This window comes from Neovison vison, chromosome 9, assembly GCF_020171115.1.
Source record: "Neovison vison isolate M4711 chromosome 9, ASM_NN_V1, whole genome shotgun sequence".
NCBI lineage: Eukaryota > Metazoa > Chordata > Mammalia > Carnivora > Mustelidae > Neogale > Neogale vison.
In genome coordinates, this window is record NC_058099.1 from 75,073,159 (window position 1) to 75,094,503 (window position 21,345).

The window sequence follows — 21,345 nt, forward strand, 5'->3', positions numbered from 1 at the left end:
TGGGTGGAGGGGTGGATGGATGGGTGGATGGGTGGATGGGGGGGTGGATGGATGGATGGATGGATGGAAGGGTAGATGGATGGGTGGGTGGGTGGGTAGAACAAAAGGAGATACTATGATAAACTTTTATAATTTGAAACTTCTGGCATTTGGATGAAACAATAACATTTATCAGTTTAACAGTAACCCTGTTCTGTGTCATTACATACTAAAAGTGAAAATGGGGCCATTTTCTCAATAAAATGTATGAGGAAGTAGGCATCACAAATCAAATCGGGAATGAAGGGAATATTTAATCAATTTGATAACAATTGCCTAGCAATTTGGGGGGATCAATTTGGCTTATTTTCTCATACCATATACCAAAATATATTGTAGATAGAAAAGTTTTTTAAACTAGACAAAATGCAAATAAAAAAGGATTTGAGGCTTATCAAAGTAGATATTCTAGTTATTGCACTAAAAGAAGAGCTTCTTAAAAGTGGGGAATTTTTGTGAACAATGAATAATTTTGTTCACAGTTTATGCACAGTGCCTATAGGATGTCTAGCATCAGGTTGGTATCCAATTAATAATTATCTGAGGCATGCCTGAGTGGCTAAGTTGGTTAAGCGCCCAACTCTTGGTTTCAACTCAGGTCATGATCTCAGGATCTTGGGATCAGCCCAGTGTCGGGCTCTGCACTCAGCACAGAGCCTGCCTGAGACTCTTTCTCTCCTTTTCCCTCTCTTTCTCTCCCATCCCACTCTCTCTCAAATAAATAAATAATCTAAAAGAAAGAAAAAATTTTTGAAAAATAATAATAATTATCTGAATGAATCAATAAATCATTGGATTCAATATCTGAAGGGGAGGACCTTTATCACTTTAAAACAATGGAAAAATAAATACAATAGAAAACAACACCAAAAAATGTTTTAATCAATAGGTTTGACAGAGTGAAAACCTATAAAAGCCAGAAGACAAATCAGAAGTGTATTTGTAGTAGGTGTATAGGAGAGATAATGGTCTAATGACTTATACTCTATAAAAAAATTCACCCACAAAAAAGTATACATGCATCAATAAAATATTATCCCACACTCTCTCATTTACTGCTGGTAGGAGTGTGATTGGTAGGACATTTCTGGAAGGCAAGCTGATAATATGTATAAAATGCATTATAAATGTGAATACTGTTCATTCCACCATTCACCCTCTGGGCATTCATCCAAAAGTAAGCAGGTCTGCAAATATGTACAAGTTAATGACATAAGAATGTACATTGCCATATGGTTTTTAACAGCTAAAATTATTGGAGATAACTTAATGTTAATCAATGGGGACACAGGGCCAGACCTATAGTGGAACCCTAGAGAAGCTTTAAAGAATCATGCCTGCATTTTTCACCTGAGAAGCTATCTGTGTCAGTCAAACAATTCAGAGTAAACCCAGCATGTTTGCACTACATGTGAATGTACATAATGCTCCTGATTGTATAGCCCAAAATGACTAATGTGATAAACTTATGTTATGTATATCTTACCACAATGAAAAAGCAACATGCTTGACTAAATCCAATTTTCGTAAATGTTAAGAAAAATACTGATGTAAAACAGTAGCAATGTAAATACTGTAAATAATATAAATATTGATGTAAAACAATAATAATGTAATTATTAAGGAAAATATTTACTCTGAGTGGTAGAATTATGGGTGTTTTTCACTTCTCTATCCTTTGATGAAAGTCTGAACTTTTACATAAGAGTGCAGGTCTAAATTTCTTTTTTATGTCATTAATGCATACAAAGTTAAATAAATAGTCATTTTTGGGGTGCTTGAGTGGCTCAGTCGGTTAAGCATTTGATCTTGATATTGGCTCAGGTCATAACATCAGTGTCGTGAGATTGATCCCCAAGTTGTGCTCCACTCAGGGTACAGAGCCTGCCTGGGAGTTTCTCTTCCTCTGCCACCCCCCACTCATACTCTCTATTTCTCTAAAAATAAAATAAAACAAAATTTAAAATAAAATAAATGTCATTTTCAACTGCCAATTAGGTACTTTTTTAAAGACATACCCAATGCTGCTAACCCATGCCTTGGATTACTGGAACCTCTATTATCACTCACTGGAAAAATAATTATCACTTAACATCTATCTGGTCCTACCCATTTCCTTTACAGCATCAAGCCCTAGGCTGCGCCTTCCCGCTGATGCCACTTAAGTGTCTTCTCTTTCTTCTACCTCAACCCAGCATCCTGTGGTACCTTTGTTCCTGAACCATCTAGAACCACCTTCCCTGCCTGCCTCCCACTATAACCCCCATTCCAGCCCATTTTCCTCTCTTTTCCTTCATGTTACTTCTTCCATTTTGTTTTGTTTTTTTAAGATTTTATTCATTTATTTGAGAAAGAGCATGAAAGAAAGAGAACACAAGTGGTGGGGACGGGCAGAGGGAGAGGGAAGAGCAGATTACGCACTGAACAGGGAGCCCAATGCGGGATTCGATCCCAGGACTCGATCCCAGGACCCCAGGATCATGACCTTAGCAGAGAGCAGACGCTTAACTAACTGATTAAGCATCCCCATGATTCCTTTGTCTATTTCCTTCTTTTCCTCATCCCTCAACTTGGAAGAACCATCCCTATCACCCCTTTTACTACCCAAGAAGCAAGGCTGAATTAACACATTCCAAAGTAAGATCATGGTCATTCCGTATTTTCTTTCATCTATATTGTTTTCTCCTAAATTAGAGTTTGCAACCTACACGTACTTTCAGAACGAAGTTTGATATAAAAGCCAGAAACACAAGAATATCTCAAAACTATTATTCCCTGTGACATGGGTCTTTCTTCACTACCAGACTGACTTCATATGGTATCTCTTATATTCAAGCTACTGTTTTCTTTTAATTCACATGGGTCCTTATGCATCTCAAGCCGTGAAGGCTCCAACATCAGCACAGACACTTGCAGGTTGCTCATAACGACCCCCAGACAGGTTACGTGTGAACGGAATTAAGGAAGGAACTAAGTTAATCTCTATGTCCTGTCTGGCAGAGCCCAACAGGGCCCCATGGCCAACAGAGACCCTTGAGCTACTCTATTCCAACATGTCCAGTTTTTCTTGGCCATACATACACCAGACACACAGGGAAATACAAGGACAATCAGTCAGTTAAGCAAGAGTTTACCTTATTAAAGTGTTCAAAATTTTAGTGCACTTGACACACACACAAAAATAGAAAATATATCCGGCTTATTCCTTTCACGCAAAAACCCCAGTAAATTCTTTCTTCTTGGTCCATTTTCTATCCTGGAAACAAAAACTTTAAGTGGAAAGAGACACCGTTGTGAAATTCAGAGATCTGGGAGGCTTATTTGTACTCACGGATGTCTGAAAAGGAAGCTGCCCCAGCTTCAGCTCTGCCTGTAACAACCCCTCATAATCTTTAAAATGTTTTTTACAGAACCCTATTTCTGTGGATTGAAAACATTTCAATATGTGGTCTTATGTTTTTGGCAGAGGTTGAGAGCTGCGGAGCTGGATCAAAGAACTATCTATATACACAAACAGCGTATCTGGCCAACAGGTTAACCTTTGCTGTCTGAGAAACCCAGATTCTGTGGGGCAGCCAGGAGCTCCAAGGAAAACTGGTCAGACCAGTCTGCATTCTCAGGGGTATTAGAAGCATTTGTGCCCTCCTCAAGTGCTGTGATGAGCACTGGGTGTTATACTTAAGTAATGAATCATTGAACACTGCATCAAGGTCTAATTATGTACTACACAGTGCCTAACTGAACATAATAAAAATAAACAAATAAACAAACTCAGAGCCTCATATAACCTGCATGATTTGTGATGGTTTTAATAAAAAAGAGAACAGATTTTTTTTTTAATTTATTTGTTTTCAGTAAACCAATTTCATTCATTCATTCATCCACAAATACTCAGGGTCGCTGCCTTGAGCCAATCCATGGCATAAAAGAAATGGGCTATCCTTTCAGCCATGCTGGCAGCCAACGACTGCAATTTTCCTTTCCATATTGAAAAATCTGGAGGCTGGTTTATATTCTGTATCTTACAAATTACGAAAAAATAAAGTCTGATGCCTTTTAAGCCTATAATTCTTCAATCTTATTCTCAACGGCATTCGATACAAGCACTCCTGCTCTTGAAATCCTTGTTTCCTGGCATTTATCCTACCGCACTGGTGGCTCCACCCCCTATCCTTGGCTGGCTCATCCTCCTGACCAGATTTCTAAACACTGGAATTCCTCTGGGCTGCTCAGTCCCTTCCTCCTCTCTTTCTTCATCATTCTCTCCCAAAAGGACCACCTCTATCCCTATGGCTTTAAACCCCTTCTATGTGGGGACAATGCCCCGTGTTTACTTTCCACTCAAGACTCTCCTCTGGCCTCCAGACTCATACTCAGTAGCCTCTCACAGACCATCTGGAGGTCTCATGGGCATCTAAAATGACAGATCCCTCCAGAATTCCTGATTCCTTCCCCTCCCCACCAAACCTGTTCTTCCTCAGGGTTCTCCAGTTCACAAAATGGCACCACCACTTACCAAGTTGTTTTAGCCAAACCTGAAAGTCATTGTTTTCTTCCCTTGACTCACTTCCTACAGTCAAGCAATAACCTGTTGTGCCTACCTCAAAAATATGTCTGAACACCACGTATGATGTTAAGAGCATTCACTGCTAACACTGCCATGGGTACTGTCCTTCCACTGGGTCCCATGAAGGTGGCAAATGGCACACTGCAGCCCCAGTGAAGTAGCCAGTAGATACTAGAGTGGCCCTCATCAGAGTCCACCCAAGTCTTGCTGAGTCAATTGGCAGGGCCATAACAGAGGCACAGATGAGAGTGCAAGGGACACTCTGGATCTGGAGGCCCTCTGTTGGGTCTAGTTTTATCACTCAGTTGCTGGATCATGGCCAAGGGGGTAGATCTCAAATGTAGGGTGAGGCAAGCTGGATTGATGGGAATAGGGAGCACTCGAGGAGCTGGGAACAACAGCTAATTACCAATTGCATTAGTTAGGGTTCTCCAGAGAAACAAAACCAATAGGATGTGTGTGTATATATAGAAAGAGATTAATTACAGGAAATTGGCTCCCACAGTTAGAGAAGTTGGCAAGTCTCATAATCTGCAGGGTAAATCAGAAGGTCAAAGACCCAGAAAAACTGATGGTAGAGTTCCTGTCTGAAAGCCAGCAGACTTAAGATGGAAGGAGAGCTGACATTTCAGTTTGAGTCTGCAAGCAGGGTTAAAAAAAAAAAAAAGAAAGAAAGCCAATGTCCCAGTCTGAAGGCCATCAGGCAGAAAGAATTCTTACTAAGACGAGAGTCAGCCTTTTTGTTCTATTCAGGTCTTCAACTGATTAGATGAGGTCCACCCACATAAGGATAGGCAATCTACTTTACCCAGTCTAGCAATTTAAAAATTCATTTCATTCAAAAACACCCTCACAGACACACCTGGAATAATCTGTGACCAAATATCTAGATACCACATGACTCAGTCAAGTTGACACATTAAAATTAGCCATCACACCAGTTGAAATGAAAATTGCTCAATACTTTAATAACTGGTCTGCTGGAATCCACTCACTTCTCTTGACCTGTGGGCATCAACAAGCCCAAGACAACTCATCTCTGGCCTGAATCACTGCAGTGCCCTCCTAGTTCATCCCCCAATTCCATTCTAATGCCTTCTGATACAGATCTGGGTTTCCAAACTGGCTAAGAATGCAGGGTCTGGAGTCACTCTTTCTGAACATAGTGACTAGCTTCCCACTCTCTAGCAGAGGACCCACCACAAGTGCTGGTTTCAGATCCCACCCTCACTCCTCTCCCACTCTGCTCTGTAGCACCGGTCCTGATCCCAGAACTACATCTAGGGTGAAGAGAAAAGGCCACTCACTTTGGATGCAGAATTTATGGAACACCAAGAAGCTTAGTCATCAAAAACTAATATTTTAATGCAATGTTTTAAAAATTCAAAAAGTAATGAAAAAATCCATAGTGAACAAAAGGTCACATTTTAAATAAAGACAGGATGGAACAGAGTCAAGATTAGGATGAGGTGATTGCAAGAGGTGGAGGGTGAGATCCTGTTCTAAAATGTGGGCATTTTGTTCATCATGGACTTTTCCCTTAATTTTGATTTTGTAAAATATTACTTCTCCTAATTACTGAGCTTTTGTGAGCACTCCTTTTAAATTTTGTGCCCTAGGCAAGCAACTCACTGTACCTTACAGGCACCTTGGTAGAATCAAATCCACAATAGCTGGTCTCACTTTCTTACCTTCCCTGCAATCGGCAGCCAGCTCCTGTCCACAGAGCTCCATGGTTAACTGTGGCCTCCTCTCTTGGGGTGGTAGTGCCTTCCTGCTGTTCAAATCTCTGGATTGTCTCACTGTCCCCTAAATGGCTTCTTGGTTTTATTCCTTGGATAAAATCTCTCTGGTCATGACCTGCCATCCTACCCTTGGGTTTATTACCAAGAGAAGTGAAAATATATTCTATACTAAGACTTGTATACCAAAGTTCTAGCAGCTTTATTCATTACTGCCCCAAACTAGAAACAATCCAAACATCCATCACAACTGGTTAGTGCATACTTGTATAGTGGAATACAACTCAGCAAGGCCAAACGAGACCAATGCCAGAGCATGGGTGAATCTCGAAGTAATTATGCTTGACTGAAAAAAGTCAGGCCCCCACCCCTTCCAGAAAGAGTATATATTACATACACTGTACTCTTACATTATATATATATATTACATTTTTATATATGTTTGTGTTTGTGTGTGTGTATTCCGCAATCTGTAGTGACAGTAGACCAGTTGTTGCCTAGGCTGGGGCTGGAGTTGGGGGTTTGATTGCAAAGAAGTATGAGGGAGCTTCTAGGGGTGACAGGAATGTTCTGGATCTTGATTGTGGTGGCAGCTATCTTACTGCATACATTTGTCAAAAATTCATCAACTATTACATTTAAAATAGGTTCACTTAAAAAAATAAGTTGATTTTACTATCTAGAGATTATACTTCAATAAAGCTGATTTTCATGAACCTCAGTTCCCTCTTCTTTAAAATGGAGAAAAAATACACCTGTTTGTGATAATGAAGTGAGGCAACAGCTGAAGAGCTTAGAACAGTGTCTGGCATGTAATAGAAACTCTATAAATGATAGACAGTATTTTAACAACCATAGTAATCTTTTTACTCTATAAATTAGAAGGAAGTCATTTTTCTCCCTAGAAATCTACCATGTTTCTGATTTGAAGAACTGAAATCACATTTAAATTCTGAAAGAAAAGGCTCTAAAATTCTGGTTGACTTATTAAATAATCCAGTGAGTAAAGCCTACTTATTTCTTGTTTGTACTTTTTGTCTCTTTGACAACAAACCGAAAGAAAAAGAAACCATTTTATTGAAGTAATTCCACTGTTGAAAGAAACTCATTTAAAAAAGAGAATCTATGGAAAACATACTCCTTCAAGTCTCAAGACTGTGTGCTTCAAAGGGACAATGTATGAACAGGAAAAGAAATTCTGGCTTGAAGTGGATGGTTATTACACCACTTTCCATGAATGGCTTTTGAAATGGATTTCATCCCTTAAGAATTCAATTCTTTGCCATGGGTGCCACTGAATAAATACCCTTCCAGCACGAAAGCAAGTGGAACCATCCAGTGCAGTGTTGAAGAAGGGATTAAAAGTTGACGACCTCCCGCCCTTTTCTGTCAGTGGACATTTTGAAAGTTGTTAATCAGGAGATGCAAATGTAATCCTTACGACTGGATAAACAAAGTATGCCACGAAAAATGGTATTGTGCACTTCATCCAATTAAATCTGAAAGCAATTCTTACAGTTGTCAACTTCATGCAACACATTTTCAATATGCTGACTCGTATGTTAAGAAACGTTTACTGGAGGAAAGAATGAAGTAAGTTGGATGTGACCACTGTCTAAGCTATATTACAATATCAGTGAAACATAGACTGTAGCCATAAGTTATAAGTAGATTTTGTGAAATAAAATCTATTTAGAAGAGACAAATGATGAGAAAAGTGTAATTAAAGAAAGAATGTGCCTTAGGTACTCGCACTTTATTGCAGATAAACAACAAATAGTTTTTCGTATCAGTATGCCTATGCACTGAATAAATTAACAAAATTGAATCTCAGGGTACATATGCACAGATGGTAAGAAATAAATGAATTTACCTGGGTAACGGTATATTTATGCATTAAATCTGGCAACCCTAACCCACAGCCAGTAAAGAAGAATAAGATTATTTCATGAATTTGCAACTGAACCCAGGGACTCAACATCTGAAGTACCTGACCTTTTATCACATGAAGCCAGAGAACACAGAAACTCAGAATACAAGAACTGGAGGAAACTTGAATCTTGATGACTTCAAGTGAGCTCTTCATTGCAGCCCTAATCCCAGCCTTGTCAATTACATGAATTAATGCTTCCCATCTTGCTTAAGCCAATAAATTGTGCATCCCATCACTAACATCCCAATGGTTCCTCATGGGGCAAGGCTCCGTTCCTGTTTCTGTGCTCGACACGTGGGCACTCAATGCTTAATCCTTCCAGCAAACACATTGGCTCACCCCGTCAAAGCCTGCTGTCTCTTCAGACGCTCCCACACCGGACTCTGCCTTTAGTGGGGCTCGCCTCCATCTTCCTCTCTCCCTGTCCCTGGAGCCACTGTAAACATTGGGCAACTGCCCCTCTATTGACCCAAAATCCCCAGCCAGACTCTATCTCCCCTTCTCCGGGGACACCTGGGTCAGGGGTGTCACAGGTGCCCAGCAACTTCTATTTTGGGTCAGGAAACCTTGAACCATCCCAGACACAGAAACCCAGGACTTCCTGGAAGGGAAGAGGACAAAATTAGCCTTTCAACCCTCCGGAGTTTCCCTGGGCAGAATGAAGGAGAAAACAGCTTGGCAAGTCATCCTATCGCAAATGTAAACTACCTAAATCAGAGGAGAAGGCATGAATCCCTGAAGATGGTGATATACACCTCCTGTCATTTCAGCCCAGATCCTCTCCAAAACTGAATTGCTTTCCTCTAAACTAGAATAAGAATCAGAGACAGGAATCCATCAGAATCCTAGAGGAGAACATAGGCAATAATCTCTTTGATACCAGCCACAGCAACTTCTTTCAAGATATGTCTCCAAAGGCAAAGGAAACAAAAGCGAAAATAAACTTTTGGGACTTCATCAAAATCAAAAGCTTCTGCACAGCAAAGGAAATAGTCAACAAAACAAAGAGGCAACCCACGGAATGGGAGAAGATACTTGCAAATGACAGTACAGACAAAAGGTTGATATCCAGGATCTATAAAGAACTCCTCAAACTCAACACACACAAAACAGACAATCATAACAAAAAATGGGCAGAAAATATGAACAGACACTTCTCCAATGAAGACATACAAATGGCTAACAGACACATGAAAAAATGTTCATCATCACTAGTCCTCAGGGAGATTCAAATTAAAACCTTACACCAGTTAGAATGGCCAAAATTAGCAAGACAGGAAAAAACATGTGTTGGAGGGGATGTGGAGAAAGGGGAACCCTCTTACACTGTTGGTGGGAATGCAAGTTGGTGCAGCCTCTTTGGAGAACAGTGTGGAAATTCCTCAAGAAATTAAAAGTAGAACTTACCTATGACCCTGCAATTGCACTAGTGGGTATTTACCCCAAAGATACAGATGTCGTGAAAAGAAGGGCCATCTGTACCCCAATGTTTATAGCAGCAATGGCCACGGTCGCCAAACTGTGGAAAGAACCAAGATGCCCTTCAACGGACGAATGGATAAGGAAGATGTGGTCCATATACACTATGGAGTATTGTGCCTCCATCAGAAAGAATGAATACCCAACTTTTGTAGCAACATGGACAGGACTGGAAGAGATTATGCTGAGTGAAATAAGTCAAACAGAGAGAGTCAATTATCATATGGTTTCACTTATTTGTGGAGCATAACAAATAGCATGGAGGACATGGGGAGTTAGAGAGGAGAAGGGAGTTGGGGGAAATTGGAAGGTGATGTGAACCATGAGAGACTATGGACTCTGAAAAACAATCTGAGGGTTTTGAAGGGGTGGGGGTGGAATGTTGGGTTACCAGGTGGTGGGTATTATAGAGGGCACAGATTGCTTGGAGCACTGGGTGTGGTGCAAAAATAATGAATATGTTATGCTGAAAATAAATAAAAAATAAATTTAAAAAAATAATAATCAGCCCCAGCCTTCCCATCAAGGAACAGACCCCGATTCTCAGAGAAACTGAAGAGGCAACTACCACCAGTCCCAGAACTGCCCCTGGGCATTCCCAAAGAAACCCACATCCGGCACTCTGACCCCAAGAAAATATCAGGATAATTTCATCTCAGGCTTCTAGGGTGGGTGGAATTTCTAGATGAAAGTTTTCACCGGGTACCTGTGTGTCTCAGTTGGTTAAGCATTCAATTCCTGATTTCACCTCAGGGTACTTGGAGCTCTGTGCTCAAAGGAGAGTCTGCTTGAAGATTTCTTTCCATCTCCCGCCCCTCCCCACTTTCCTCCTGCTAGCTTGTGTGTGTAGTCTCTCTCTCTCTCTCTCTCAAATAAAGAAATAAATCTTGGAAAGGAAAGGGAAGGAAAGGAAAGGAAAGGAAAGGGGGAAAGGAAAGGAAGTCCTCAGAAGTAGAACACCCTTGTCTATCATGGACCCTAAACCAGAAGGTTCCAGCAAGGTTCTTCATATCAAAACCTGCCATGGAAGCTGCTTCTAGGAATATGATACAGGTATGAGACCCCAGGAGCCCCATTCCCATTGTGGCCACTGTCAGTGGCACCTTCTGAATCATAATTCTGGACCAGCTGAGTGATGGTCATACCTCCCTATGGACCCCAGGCATGAGCACAAAGCATTTGAAAAGGTTTCCTTATCAAACGAGCAGTGTCCCTCTCCACTGTTCCATTCATGAGCCATCCTGCTTCGGGGGAGCTTCTTGTTTTCTCTTGTCGGTGTGGTTTGGGGAATGGGAAGAGGAAACAGGGCTAGAAGCAGAGGGGGAAGCCTTGTGGTTCAATGGGTTGAGCATCTGACTCTCGATTTTGGCTCAGGTCGTGACCCCAGGGCCACAAGCTCTCCCTCCATGTTGAAGTGCTTGAGCTTCAGGTCCAGGAACACATGGCTTGCCTGGGAGTCACAGTTCCAGAGTTCTCAATCCCGCCCTTTGCACCTACTTGTTAATGAAGTTTTTCCTGGACTTATATTAGCAATGGTCTAATAACATTATGGATTTATAATATTGTCAGGCAATTAAGGGTGGACTTAATCTTCCCAGCCTGTAGGCTTTGTTTTCTCTATCAGCCTTCCTGACTTTATAGGAGCTGAAGTCTGCTTTCCTAGGCTCGCTACCCAGGAGCTAGGAGGGGTAAGCCAGAATGAGGAGTCTGGAGGAGCCAGAATGAGCCACATTACCCGGAACTCTCCACCTTTCTATGAATAAAGACCACTGGTAATGGGACCCCTGGGTGGCTCCGTAACTTAAGCCCCCAACTTGTGATTTCTGCTCTGGCTGTGATCTCATGAGTTGTGGAACTGAGCCCCAGATCCGGCTCCATACTCAGCAGGAAGACTGCTTAAGATTCTCACTCTCCCTCTGCCTCTGCCCCTCTCCCCAACTCATGCTCTCTCACTGTCTCTCTCTTTCTCTCTCAAATACATAAATAAATCTTTTTCAAAAAGACCATGGTAATGACTTAGGTGGGGTTTTTTCCCTACACTATTCATGGGGTTCCATATGCCACCATTGTATCTTCCTTTGCTGACTCAAACCATTTCAATATCTTCTTTGCAGATATCCACCCAACTCAGCTCTACAGCTTGATCCCAGACAACATGGTTGTATATGAGAATGAGGAGCCACTGGGGGCCTTGGGTTATGTCAAGTTCAGTGGTCTGACAAGGAATCCATGGTGAGCCCCCAGGTCACTGAACCCTCAGCATAAGAGAACTCTCCATCTGTGGCCCATTCCCTGTGGGTGTTCCTGGAGAAAACCTAGTGCATGAAGATCACAAGAAGGGCAAAACTTTCACGCCAAGAACAAAATCTGTCACATTTGTGAACAAACATGGCTTCTTCCAGCCATGTTTCTTTCTCCAAAACTGTTTTTGTCTTTTCCCAATTAGAGAGATGTCTTGTCTGACAATATCCATGCAGATATCATCTTTGTATTTGAAAATAAACCCATTCCCACTCCTGCCAAGGTGGCATCCATGTGCTCCACATTGACTCCATCAGATGCAAAGCCAGGGACTGAGACAGGATGTGTGGGGGCAGATGGCAAAAGCAGGAGAGCCATGACTAAATATGATGAGCACTTCCTACTCCTTCCCACATACTGGTTCTTTCTTGTCATCATTCCCCTTTCCTCCTTTCTCAGTCATTCCACCATCCAGCTTGTCCTCACTCTTGCTCTCCTTCTCCCCCAGGCAGATGAATACCCCAGACACAACAGATCCTCTTCCTAGACTTTGTCCCATCCTCCCTAGAGAGAGCACCAGAGCAATACCCCCAACACACCCTCACCCAAGATACACCCAGTTCTGTGTCCACTGGGCAAAGCTATCTTTTCTAGAATAGGAAAAGGTAAGTATTTTCAGAAAAATGTTCTTGTTTCCTTCAACACCTGGGTTGCATTGTCCTGGGTGGGAGGTTGGAGCAAGCTAACCTAGGCCAGGAAGGAATTTTCATATCCCTGTCTTAAAACCAGTTCTCATTCAGCTCCTGAGGAGTGACCTCAGATTGAATGTTTAGAAGCATCTAAACATTTCTTGCCCCAGGGCACTAATATAATGTCTCCACTTCCATGCACAAGTAAAACTTTTCCCTTTCCCTCCCCATCTGCTAGAATCCTCCTTTTGGAGGAAACAAGAGGAAAGAAAAGAAACTGCTTACACACACACACACACACACACACACACACACACCTGCATGTGCCTTCCTCAATCTACAGTACCCATGAGTCAGGGCTACTGACATGTTCACCCAACTGTGTCATTCACTCAGATGCTTGCAGGCTCTGCGTATTGAGATAGAAAGGAAGGCAGATCCCTCATGACCCTCGTCATTTGGGAACACAGGGCAAACAAAGCCCAAGCAGCCTCCCTAACAACTGCCCCTACCTTCAGACCCACGCAGCTGAAAGTTCTCAAAATAACTTAGAGGACCTGTGAACAAGCAGCCGGACACAACTACTGCCCAGCCCTTCAGGAACAAGGAAAGCAAATGAGAGCAGGTGCCGCCATGAAGCCTTGCATCTTTCTTCTACTGGTTGTGTTTTTGATGTCCTATCCAAGAAATCACTGCCAGATTCAGTACCATGAAGTGTTTCCCCTACATTTTCCTCTAAGAGTTTTAGAGTTTAAGTTCTCACATTCAGGTCTTTGATCCATTTTGAGTTACTTTTTGTATATGGTGTGAGGTAAGGGTCCAACTTCATTCTTTCACCTATGGATATCCAGTTTTCCCAGTAGTCTGTGAAGAAAACACTCCTTTCCCCCATTGAATAGTCTTGGCACTCTTGTTGAAACAATTTTCCCAAATATACAAGGGCTTATTTCTGTGTTTTCTATTCTGGGCTCTCTATTTCACTTTCTGTTCCACTGGTCTCTATGTTTGTCTATATGCCAGTACCACACCATTTTGATTAATGTAGTGTGTAGTAAGTTTTGGCTTCCTGATCCCAGGAAGTATGGGCTCTCCAACGATTTTCTTCATTTTTGAGATTATTTGGACTATTCAGTCCCCCTTTGAGATTTCATATGAATTTTAGCATAGATTTTTCTATTTCTGTGAAAGATGTCATTAGGATTTAATAGAGGTTGCATTGATTGTATATATAGCCATTATAACAATGTTAAGTCTTCCAGTCTGAACACAGAACATTTCTCCATTTATTTGAGTCTTCCCTAATTTCTTTCAACAGTGTCTTATAGTTTTGTGTGTATTAACTTTTATATGCATAAAATCCTCCAGAAGAAAACGAGAAATTAATGCTAATTGTTACCTGGCTGGAAGCAGAGCCTGGAAGCAGTGTGGATGGAAGCTTTTAAATACTAATCATAACTTTATATATTTTTCATGCTTGCACTTATCAATCAGGGCATGATCAAGGTGAGGTGACTATGGCATATTGGGCACAAAACTTAAGGAGGGGCTCATTTTCAGGTGCCAATGTTATCCATGCACAAACCTGAGAGCAAGTGCCTCCTGAAATGTCATGCTCTAGGCCTCCTTCCTGGTCTCCAGCCTCTCAGGAGCATTTCCTAACTAATGACTCACAGACAATCTTCACCACCCAGTCTGTTTTTGGAGAACCTTACCTGAGACACCCCCAGTCTCTACTAAAATTTCAAATCCCCAAAAGGAAAGACTTCCCTGGACTTTCCTTTCTGAAGTAGGGGACCTCTAAAATCTCCCATTCTTCTTTCTCACAAAATGCTGCTTTTTCCCTAATACAATTTACCTCAATATCTAATCTGTTGTTTATTTACTTATTACTTGTCTAGCCTCAAGTTTGCATCCTGCATAAGGACTGAGACCACTGTCCTCACCCTGTCTCTGTCACATAGTCAGCATTCACAATATCTATTGAAGAAATACATGTGGAATTAATGGATTTATTCCCCAAATGTCAAAATAAAGTTCAAAGAGGATGGCTTTTTTTTTGTAAAATTATGATGCTAAATTTGAGTATCATCATGATAACTTTATAAAGAAGAGAATGCATTTTTCAATATCTTTTTAAAGATATAGGTAAACACAGTACTAGCATGAAAAATATTGTTCTTGAACCTCATTCCTTCTTGTCAGATCCACATATCCCATCTGGCTCTGATTTAGTCAGATCTTTGCTGCTGCTTTTTATTTTCCTTTTTTTCTTCTTTTGTCTCTAAAATATCCATGCATGTTTCCATTATGTCATGTATTTCGTAACTATAGCTTAGATATCTTTTTTTTTTAATCTCTGGGCCAGCAAATCTGTTTTGCCTTAGATAAGCCTCAGACTTGTAACACAGTGATATTATCAATGCACCTAGGGATCTCCTTTTACTATCTTACTCTTCATACAAAAAAAAAAAAAAAACTTTCTAGAAATTTCAAGGACATGCAGAATTTTTTCCCAAAATATTTTGCAAATACTAAAGACCCCTTTTTTTCCTTTCAAGGGCCTATGAATGTTTGCAGACATTGCAGATTCTCACAATATTCCTCTATATCAAGCAAGAGCCAGAGATTTGAAAAAGAAATGAGGTATTGAGTTCCCAAGACCCAGGAGACAATTGCATTTACAAAAAGACTCACAGGGTGAAGCTCTCAAGCAAAACAACTGTTCCCAACACGCAAAAAGCTTTGCTAGTCTTCCAGGCAAGAAAGTGCCCAATGGGACCTTCCACATATCAGTGTCATTGTATAGTTGTGTGCTTTCCAGGGATGAGGAATTTGCTTAGATGTTCAAGGGTTTGCCCTAGAAAAGGAGTCAGCAAACTTCTCTTGCAAAGGGCCAGATGATAAATACTTTAAGCTTTGTGAACCACATATGGTCTCTGTCACATCTTCTTTGGTTGTGTATTTGGTTGGCTGGCTATTTGGTTGGTTGGTTGATTGGTGGGTTGGTTGGTTGGCTGATTGGGTTGGTTCGTTTTTATAACCCTTCAAAAATGTAAAAATGATTTCTAGCTTAAGAACTTTATGAAACAGACTACTGGATGGATTTGACACATTAGCTATAGTTTGGGAAGGGAAGTTTGGGAGGGAAGAGAGTATATTATCAATGCTTCTCATGGTTTCCTTTAGGGATTCTTGTCTAAGCTCTATTATGTGCCTTCTCCCCACTAATACTACTTACCTATTCACTAGTATGGGCCAGACCCTGTCAGATTATTGCAAAATCTCAATGAAAAACCCTTTGAGATAAGTAGTATGTTACCCCCACTTTATAGATGGGAAAAGTGAGGTTTAGGGTAGTTAGGTAACCTTCCCAAATTCACACGGCTAATAAGTCTTGAGTCGAGAACCAAAATTAAGTCCAATTCATCTCTCATTTACTCTTTCCACTGGAAGCTAACAATAGCAACTCTCCCTATCTATCTACTTCCAATCAATCTCACACATTCTACACTATCTTCCTAAAATATCAGTTTGATCATGACACTTCCCTTCTCAGAATCTTTCAGTGGTTTCTTAGTATTTACCCAATACAGCAAAAGCACCTCCATCTAGCTGCTGATATGACCCCAACTTAAATTCCCGGTTTTATTCCCATGCCCCTGTGTTTCTCCAGTCCTTCAGACCAGCTCAGTCAGCCTACCCAGTCTCCCATCAGATGGCATGGAAGCTTTCCACTGCCATGTTTTTCCTCATGCCATCCCCCACCAAGTACATTCTCCCTTCCCACTTCTCACCACTTACCCATTCTCTGCCCTTTCACAGGTTCTGCCCAACTTTACCTCCGTCAGAAAGCCCACCATGGACGTTTTCCCTTCCAGGTGGGAGTTAATGATGCTCCTCCTTACACAGCTGTGGCCCTTTGTTTGCACCTCTGTCTGGGAGTTAAATTTGGGGACAGGTGTAGAGGGGATCCATGCCCTTTGAGGGTTTCCTTCTTCAAAATTCCTCATCTGAGCTCAGATAGGCCCTGTCATTTGGGTACCTGTATCCCCACTAGGACCTTCTAGTCATCTTGAGAGCTTAGTGTCTCTAGGACCTGGCTTTTGTTTAACAGTCTATTCTTGGTTTCAAAGACACAATTCTACTTTAGCTAGGGTTTCAGTTAAATAGACTTTCCAATTGTTCATCATGTAAGCTTAGTCTTGTAAAATGGAAAGCTGAGTTTGGACAACTCTGAAACCCCCTACTCAGATCTTATCTTCATTCAGATCTTTAATTTCTTGGTAACTCCAAGATTCGAATGCATCATTCTACCTACATCTTTAAGGTATCTCATATTTGATCCACTATTTGCAAATATAATATTATATTTAATCTCTATAAAGCAAGTGGTGTACCCTCCTTTTACAGATGAATAAACTGAGGCTACAGAGAGCTGAACAGTATGCCCTTATGGAGCACAAGCATTGGCCCAGTACCCCTCAGTCATAATAAGCAGAGACTCCAGATTCCCAGCCTTTCATGTCCAGAGGAATTGAATTTTGGCACATTTATGCAAATGTTAGAGCCAGAATCTCAGGGAGGGGTGGGGAGAGGCAGGGAGGAATGAGGTCAAGAAATATCTGAAGGCGTTTCTCCCAGGAACCCCTGGCCAGTGTCTATGAGCCTAGCCCTTCTGTGGTATGAAGGAAATTTTCTCTCACCCTAATATTTTTAACATCACTGTACCCCAATCTCCTGTGGGGACTTGTAGCACAAAAACTTCATTTCTGAATCCACTACACCAAGTGCCCATATGGTTTAAAAAAAGGCATGTGTGTGCATACATGGGCGCATGTGTACACACGCATGCAGTGAAAGCACACATATATTTCATAGTTCATGGGAAAACCACATAAAGTTATCTTCCAAAGTGCATGTAATTGTCACATGGTATTGATTACATGTATCAAGTAGAAAACTGAAAAAGATGTGGCTTTAAAAAAAACAAGTTTAAACAAAAAAGAAAAAGGCAAACAAGAATAATATAAACTAAAATGCTTAAATGCTCATTCAGACAGGAGATTAGGCAATCTCCAGACCCACCAACAAGAAGTGAGACAGGTCTGGGGTGAGGAAGATTGACAGGAATTGCCTAGTTGCCATAGTTACCAACTATGAATTTTCCTTCAGGCAATCATAAAGCGGCTTAGAATCTCTGACTGACTTGTTCTTAATCAAATTATCAGGTGGGTAGATTTTGTCTTGGGGAAATTTTCTCAAAATCGTTTTTGATGTTCATTCATTCATTTTGTCATTCATCAAGACACATTCATTGGTTTCTGCTATGAGTCCGGCAGTGTGTTTGGTGCTATGAAAGAAACAGTGAGAAAGCTAATCCAGGAGAGAGATGGGACCTTGCCATACATAACAGAAGCAACAGCAACCATTTGTAAAGTTCTCCCCGTGTGCCATTAATTATTCCATTAGTAAGCACAAATATCTTATGAGTCCAGTTCTTATTATCTGTACTATGGAAGTCAGGAATTCACCCAACACCACACTCAGTTCCCTCTGCCCTTGGGGCCCAGCTTCATCCACTAATGCTCCATCCTGGAGCTATTTTATATGCATATAATGCAAGCCACATTTGGAACTGATTTTAAATTTTCTAGTAGCCACATTTGGAAAGAGATAAGAAGAAACTAACTTTAATAATGTATTTCATTTAACCTGATACATTCAAAAATACTATCCTACCAACATATAAGTACAAAAACTATTCATGAAATATTTTACTTTTTTTTTCATCTTCAAAGCCTAGGGCATGTTTAACATTTACAGAACATCTCAGTTTGAATGGGTCACCTCTCAAGGTTCTGTGACCGCCTGAGACTGACCATGGCCATATTGGATGGTACAACTCTACCCCTTTCTCAGGCAAACACTTTGGCAGCCATAGCTGGCCGGGTAAGGCAAGTATCAGCCTCTCTGAAGAAATAAAGAAAAGCTGGGTACTCGGCATGGCTGGGGATATCAGGAAACAAAGTGTGGTGATAGGGACATTTGAGCCAAACATTGAAAATAAAGAGAGATGAGAACAGGAGAGAAGTTGTGCCAAGCTGGGTGAGCAACATGAGGGAGACTGGAAGAGGCAGGTGTGAAGAGGAAGAACACCACCAGTTCACACTGCCAGCATATAGGATCTTCGGAAGCAGCATTTTTATACCTTCTTACCATGCCCTATGGTGAAAGATGTTTTATACATATTTATCCACCTATGTATACACACATAGATAAATATACACATGTATCAACATATATTCACATATGTATGTACACACTCAAGTTATTTCTATTCTATTAAATTTCCTTCTTTTATAATTTTTGATGGTGACCGTGATCCACCAACTTGATTTCATAGCCACTCTGGGTTGGAACTCACAAAGACTACCAAGGAGAACATGCACCATCTACATCTCCAGCACCCAATTCCCCTTCTTCTATTCACTCCTGCATTAGCTCAATGCGAAAGAATTAATGGAACTGACCCACCTCTGGCTCCAGGAAGAGGAACATGACTTCAGCATGGCCCAACAGACCACTGCATCTGGTGGCCTAACTGATTGAGAGATATATGTGTGACCAAACAGAGCAAATTGGAGCTAATCCCATGACTATTTTCTGCATGAATAGGGTAAGGAAAAGCCTGTTATGCTGCACTTTGGAGATGACAGGAGACCCCAGTTGCAGAGTACCTGCTGAGGGGGAATCCAAAAGAGAGAAAAAACAGATGCAAGAGCAGAGAAGCCAAACTTTAAAGTATTAATTGAGCTTCTTGATCACACCATGCCTGAAACCTCACCCCAAATCTGTCATGGGAATTTTAAATTATATGGGCCAATAAATTTCCATTGTTTCCTTAATCCCAGTTAGGTTAAATTTTCTTTCACTTAAAACCTAAAGAACTTATTGGAAGAATAAACATTGTTTAAATATCTATACTGCCAGAGCAATCTATACTTTCAATGCCATCCTGATCAAAACTCCACGGGCATTTTCAAAGAGCTGGAACAAATAATTCTAAAATTTGTAAGGAACCAAAAGAGACCCCAAATTTCTAAGGAAATGTTGAAAAAGAAAAATAAAACTGGGGGCATCACTTTGTCTGATTTCAAGCTTTACTACAAAGCTGTGATCACCAAGACAGCATAGTACTGGCACAAAACAGACATATTGACTAGTGGAACAGAGTAGAGATCCCAGATATGGACTCACAACTCTATCATCAAATAATCTTTGACATAGCAGGGAAAAACATACAGTGGAAAAAAAGACAGTCTCTTTGTAAATTGTGCTGGAAAAATTGGACAGCTATGTATAGAAGAATGAAACTCAACCATTTTCTTAGACCAAGATAAACTCAAAATGGATAAAAGACCTCAACGTGAGGCAGGAATCTATCAAAATCCTAGAGAAGAACATAGGCAGTAAACTCTTCAACATCAGCCACAGCAACTTCTTTCAAGACATGTCTCCAAAAGCAACGGAAACAAAAGCGAAAATAAACTTTTGGGACTTCATCAAGATCAAAAGCTTCTGCACCATAAAGGAAACAGTCAACAAAACAAAGCGGCAACCCACGGAATGGAGAAGATTTTGGCAAATGACACTACAGACAAAAGGCTGATATCCAAGATCTATAAAGAGCTCCACAAACTCAACATACACGAAACAGACAATCACGTCAAGAAATGGGCAGAAGACATGAACAGACACTTCTCCAAAGAAGACATACAAATGACTAACAGACACATGAAAAAATGTTTATTATAATTAGCAATCAGGTAGATTCAAATCAGTATATGTGCTGCCAAAGAGAGCACAGGTAGATTCAAATCAAAACCACATTGAGATACCACCTTACACAAGTTAGAATGGCCAACATCAACAAGACAGTAAACAACAAGTATCGGAGAGGATGTGAAGAAAGTGGAACCCTCTTGTACTGTTGGTGGGAATGCAAGTTGGTGCAGCCACTTTGGAAAACAGTGTGGAGATTCCTTAAGAAATTAAAAAAAGAGCTACCCTATGACCTGCAATTGCACTACTGGGTATTTACCCCAAAGATACAGATGTAGTGAAAAGAAGGGTCTTCTGTACCCCAATGTTCATAGCAGCAGTAGCCACAGTCACCAAACTGTGGAAGGAACCAAGATGCCCTTCAACAGACGAATGGATAAAGAAGACATGGTCCAAATATACAATGGAATATTATGCCTCCATCAGAAAGGATGAATACCCAACTTTTGTAGCAACATGGACAAGACTAGAAGAGATTATGCTGAGTGAAATAAGTCAAGCAGAGAGAGTCAATTATCATATTGTTTCACTTACTTGTGGAGCATATGGAATAACATGGAGGACATTGGGAGATGGAGAGGAGAAGTGAGTTGGGGGAAATCAGAGGGGGAAATGAACCATGAGAGACCGTAGACTCTGAGAAACAATCTGAGGGCTTTGGAGGGGAGGGGGATGGGAGGTTGGGTGAGTCTGATGGTGGGTATTAAGGAGGTCACATATTGCATGGAGTACTGGGTGTGGTGCATAAAAAATGAATCTTGGAACACTGAAAAAAATAAAATAAAACTACCCAAAAAAACCCCCAAGAAACCC